Below are 6,536 nucleotides of genomic sequence, written 5' to 3'. Positions count from 1 at the left end.
TGCCACCTTTGCTTAGAACCAATTAGTGTGCCGGTAAACCACACACGCTCCACTAATTTCTTAGCAAGGGTGTAAAGTGTAATTTCATGGAATTGCATCAATTCACTTTTCCTAAAGTAACTAAGATTGGGAAATTTTTAAAAAACATGTAGTTACTTTATATTTCTTATTATACTTTTAATGAGAGGATGAGTTTGCCTTATCCTACCCGTTCGGCTAACGACCCTCCACCGATCAAGCAAGCGGTGGGTGTGAGTGTACACCCATTAAGTGCCATTTTATAGGCCGCAACCTTATACCCACCTTATAGATCGGCTTCGTGAATGAGGCCTACTAACGGTAAGACTAGCATTTTAGTTATACATACATATATATATATATATATATATATATATATATATATATATTAATCTTGTAATATTATATTAGTATAGGGTTGTATTTTAAACTTGTAAAAATCTAGGGTTTGAAATTTAAATTGTCTAAATTAAAACTTTTAATCACAAAACATAAATTTCAAAACTTGAGGACAAGTTTTAAACATTTAAAACATGGAGGATCAAATAACAAATAATTTTAATTAACAATTAATTTCATAATTATCCATATTTGATTTATTCAAGATTTCTTGCAAGATAATTACCAATTTAATCAAAATAATTAATTAATTATCATATAAGGAAATTATATATATTATTAGTTGATAAATATCTTTAATTAGATCAAGATTATAGTCATATATATCAAAAAATTGGATTAGGGTTGATCTAATATGATTAAGGGAAGTTTCCATAAGATAATCATCAAAAAATCCCGAATCTGGCCTTTCCTGACGCTTGGACTCGCCGAGTGCACCAAGGGACTCGCCGAGTCAAGCCAACTCGCCGAGTCCACAATGGGACTCGCCGAGTCCATGACTCAGAAACATGAAAATCGAATTTTGCAGTTAAGAATCAAATAAGCAAGCAACAATTTAATAGAAACCAAGCTAGGCTCTGATACCACTAATGGGTTTTAGCCATAAGAACTTTCCTATGTGCGCATGCAAAACCCTAATGCTTGGATCTAGGCTTTCTAATTAAACATGCTTTGAATCCAAGACTGCTAATGACTAATTAGGTATAAGAACAATACAAAATCAGATCTAGAAGTTTACCTTTTAATCTCTTGTTTGATCTTGTTGTCTTGGAGCTCTAGAGTCACAATTGTCACTCCTCTAATGACTTACAAACACCAACTAGCAAGGAGGATGATTTAAGAGAGAGAGGAGAGGGAAAATTCGGCCAGGGTTTTCTTCCTTTAGAAGAGATGCCGACCCCCTTAGCTCTAGGGGTCCATTTATACTTGTAGACTCCTTAAGGGTTTCACCTTAAACCCTAGTTGGATAATCTTTCCTTAAAGCAATCCAAATCCTTACCATAGATAAGCCTTGGACGATTTTGAGCTATCCTAAGCCCTAGAATTCGTCCAACCTCTATCCAATAAGGATTTACAGTCTAAAGTGTAACTATCAAGCAATTGACAGTTTATATCCTCTTATTTAATTAATCTCTTTAAGTCACCAAATTAATACTAATTAATTTTATGACTTATATTAATCAAATAACAATATTATTATTCCTTATATTATTCTCATAATATATTAATAATATTTATTCTCTCATAATAAATCATCCTATCAAGTTGCTATGGTGAAGGCAACCCAAAAGACCATGCACAACCGGGTCAAATACTTGCCTAATATAGTTGCAGCCTTAGACACTATTCCAACAGTGGACACTTGGGTTGAGAAGAAGAAGACCATAACTGACTTACCGATAGTCAGAGATTTTCCTGATGTGTTTCCTGAGAATTTGTTGGGAGTGCCATTGGAGAGGAAAGTTGAGTTTAGGATTGACTTAGTTATGGTGAAGAACTGTTATCCGCTTCCAAGTATTGGTGATATATTTGATCAGCTTCAGGGTGCGTATTGATTTTCCAAGATTGATTTGAGGTCTCGATACCACTAGATGAGGGTTAGAGAGGAAGATATTCAGAAGATGGATTTTAGGAATCTTTATGAATTTTATGAGTTTATGGAGATGCCATTTAGGCTCAACAATGTATCGGCAACATTCATGGATCTAATCAACTGGATGTGCATGCCGATGTTGGATCGATCGGTGATTGTGTTTACTTATGATATCTTGGTCTATTATAAGACTAAGGAGAAACATGAGGATCACTTACGAGAGGTTCTTGAGACTTTGATAAGGGAGAGGCTTTATGTTTAATTCTCCAAATGCAAGTTTTAGTTGCACAAGGTGTAGTTCTTGGGTTACCTCATCAACCAAAATGATATCTTATTCGATCCGTCTAAGATCGAGGTGGTGATGCAGTGGGAGGTTCCAAGGTCTGCATATGAGATTTAGAGTTTCCTTGGTCACTGGTTTTTACAAGAGGTTTATTAAGGATTCTTCCAAAATTGCAGTTCCTCTGACTCGATTGATGAAGAAGAATGTTACCTTTCATTAGGGGACTGAGCACCAACCAACATTTGAGATTATGATGCAGAAATTATGTGAGGCACCGGTGTTGACCCTTCGTAAGGGTGTTGAAGATTTTGTAGTTAACTGCGATGCGTCGATTTTGGGTTTGGGTATTGTTCTTATGCATAGGGGTCATGTGATTGAGTACGCTTCGAGGAAAATTATCCTACTCATGAATTAGAGCTGGTGGCAGTGGTTTTCTTCATAGATATTTTGGCATCACTACATGTATGGGGTCCGATGTACCATATTTGCAGACCATAAGAAGTTAAGGTATTTGATGGATCAATCGAGCCTCAACATGTGACACATAGTTAGATGTTCTAAAGGATTATGATTGTGAGATTATTTACTACCCATGTAAGGCTATTATGGTGGCTGGCGCATTGAGTCGGAAGACGACTAATGCACATACTCATGATTTATGTGTGGCATTGACAGTCGTTCCTCCACTGTCGGATCTTATAATAAGTGGTCAAATCGATACGATCAAGGACGAGAACTAGAAGAGTGAGAGGATCGTAGGTTAGATATTTGCTTTTGACGTCGATAGTTGTAACGCCCACAAATTCGGGCTAGACGATTAAGATATAATAAGCAATAAAAACATTTTTTTGATAAAAGGTTATTTATGATAAATAACTTTAACCAAAGTTATAATGTTTGTGACAAGGATGCCGTACATATAAAGAAATTTGAAATATGACTTCGTATGAAAAAATTATGCTTCTTCGAAGTTTCTTGATTAAACCGACATGACTGTGTGTGTCATAAAAAGTGAATTTTAGATAGGTTGCTTATTATACTAAGCAATCTAAATGAATTTCATAGTGATCGTAAACCCAAGAGCGTGCATATAGAGAACGCCCAAATCTGATTTCATATGAGGAAGTTATGATTTTTCAATGTTTCAACGTAGCAGTATAAGACTCAGAAACTGCAATTGAAATCAGTCGGTTGTTAGGAAAAACGATTTAAACGAGAATTGATATCTCGTCAATACCTATCCGTCAATATAAAGACAGTGAAGAACATATATCGTATGAAAAAATTATGATTTTTACACAGACTTTAACAGACTTCAAAATTAGCCAACATAGTCTTTCTCTGGAAATTCCCTCTATAAATCTTAGAAAAATACAAGTATTTAGGGTATTTCAGTTAGCTCGGAGGTCTCTAGAATCCCCATAATTGGAAGCTCTTAAGCCTGGATTTTGTCAGTACAATTTCTGGACTTTTGTCAAGAAAACCTCTGTAAGTTAATCTACACTTATATCGCTTTTAGTATAACTTATATCTATTTTCATAGTCATTATTATGAACCTATAAATAAGATTTATCAGAGTCAAAATATTGATTGATCTACTTACGAGGATGATATCTAGGCAAGATTTAGTGAGGTGTTTAAAGTGGGAATTCCAAACAGTATAATCTGTATTCCAAACAAACCCTACCTCTGATATAATCCTACCTGGTTGTTCCTTACTTATTAGATCTTGTTGTAGACATTGAGATTAGTGAGGAATCTAGACTATCATTAGTCATGAGGAATATAAGACTAAGACTTAGTGATATCCATACCTAGGTCAAGTCAGAGGAAAAGCTAAAGTACCATGGCGAAATTTTTCCCAAATTTCAAGGCATCCACTTTTATCAAGTGAGTACATAGTTACTTTAATATTACACATAGATATAAATTATTTAGATAATGGAACGCTATATGTGCCTATTATCTGTAATATGTGTTGGATGAACCTTTAAGACATGATTTTACTCAATTTAATTATATAAGTAGTTTTAGTACTTATAATATATATATATATATATATATATATATATATATATATATATATATATATATATATATATATACATATCAGGCAGTGATGGGCAATGAGAGATGAGAGATGAGTTTTGATTAGGAGATGTCATGAATCTTACTTGCAATGATTGTGATGTTTGAGATGTAGTCATCTAACATAGTATAAATGACGACCACCAGAGTATGGAAGACAGTCACGGAACACTGGCAGACTCATAACCTGTAAGTAATGAACTACATGTTCATGCGATGTACTCTACCCTTTACAAATATGTATTGCAAAGTAGTACTGTTTATGCGATGATCTTTAGGAGAAATCCTTGGCGATGAAACTATACGAAAATATGACGATTAGGCGACAACCTTTAGGAGAAGTCCATAGCGATGAAAATATATGAAAATGCGATGTTGGCGATGATCTTTAAAAATGAATATAAAAGAAATTGGGGATGGGTAATTAGGTTAACTGTTTGATAATTAAACGTATTAACTATATTATCATGGGATGAAAACCCTATGTACTCACCAAGTTTCCCAACCTGAATGACTCAGTTTCTTTGTATCATAGGAAGCAGTACAAAGATAATGATGTTCGAACCTGATGAGAGATTCGATGAAATATACGCCATATAATAAAGATATTGTAAGGCATGTAATGACTACTTTTATGCTTATGTTTCTTGTATCAGTTATGACATCCCATGTTTTATTAAATCAATGAAAGACATTTCTTCAGAAATACTTTTACGGGACCAAATTCCGCATTTATAAATAAACACTGTTTTTAAAATAAGCATAAATAAAAAGGTATTTTTTGACTGTGAAGTTGTGGATGTCACAATAGTCGTGGGTTGTTGAGTCTTCATGGTAGGGTTTGGGTTCTTTCATCCTGGTGCAACTAAGATGTACCCAAGGTTCTAAATGGCGTGAGACGTGGCGTGGCGGCAAGGCCAAGCCTCAAGCTTAACGAGTTATGGCGAGCCATGGCGTTTATTAAGGCGTGATGTAAGGCGACGATTTTATATTATTTTATACTTATATTACCGCATAAATATATATATTTATATCAAATATAACTAGTTATAGAAGTGTTATATCAACAACTAATAACAAAAAGTTAACAAAAAACACAATACTTGTATGTCCGATTAGAAAAGGTATTAAAAAGGAGAAAAAACGTGTCTCAAACAAAAAAAATATGTGCCATAACACGCCATAACGCGCCATGGCATGCCATATCACACGCCACACCTAACAGCAGTGGTATAAAGCTTTTTGTAACGGTGACGTCGCGCCTTGGTGCCCGCCATGGCGCGCCTTTTAGAACATTGGATGTACCTAGTGTTGACCCTTCATGAAGAAGGATATAGCTTCGTATGTGGAGTGGTGCTTGAATTGTTGTAAAGTCAAGGTCGAACATCAATAGCCTCACGACAAGTTGCATTTGTTGCGCATCCCATTGTGGACTTAACTTGAATTTTCTCCCATTTTGTAGATGTCTAGTTCTGACAATCATGGTCTTCCCAAATCCCATGGAACAAGTTTTCCAAATCAAGATGACGTTCTGAGATACAATCAAGGAAATGAGACTCATGCTTCACTACCTCCACTTCCTCCAATTGTTCTCCCTGACCCACAAGTTCGAAGGCTTGAAAAGTTCAAGCTCAATCAAGCCCTTTTGGCAAGTAAACACAAATATGGGAAACCTGTGTGTGCACACGTCTTAGAGATGAAGTCATACATTGATAGGTTAAGCATGTTGGGTGTCGAGATTTCAAGTGAGTTGGCTGTTGACTGGGTTCTTCAGTCACTTCCTAAATCATATAGTGAGTTCGTTAGAGAGTACTATATGATGGATCACGATGTGACCCTCATTGATCTCACCTATTTGCTTATAGCTGCTGAATCAGCAATGATTTGGCGTGCTGGTCAAGCAAATTTGTCTTGTGAATCAAACTCCCAAACTTCAATGGACATTGAAAATGATGACATTGGAGATCCAGAAAAGGTAAACTCTGAGATAGTTCCTTGTGTCATTCCAAAAGAGTCCATTTTGCTTTTATTGTCAAAAGAAGGGGCATTGGAGACGAAGCTGCCCTATTTACAGAGATCTAATAGATGGGAGAGTCAAGATGTATGGCTCTACTTCAGGTAAAATTCATTATCTAACTCTTTTAAGTTCCTAT

The sequence above is a fragment of the Lactuca sativa genome, chromosome 9 (genome assembly GCF_002870075.4).
Source record: "Lactuca sativa cultivar Salinas chromosome 9, Lsat_Salinas_v11, whole genome shotgun sequence".
Lineage (NCBI taxonomy): Eukaryota > Viridiplantae > Streptophyta > Magnoliopsida > Asterales > Asteraceae > Lactuca > Lactuca sativa.
This window is presented reverse-complemented; position numbering follows the sequence as displayed.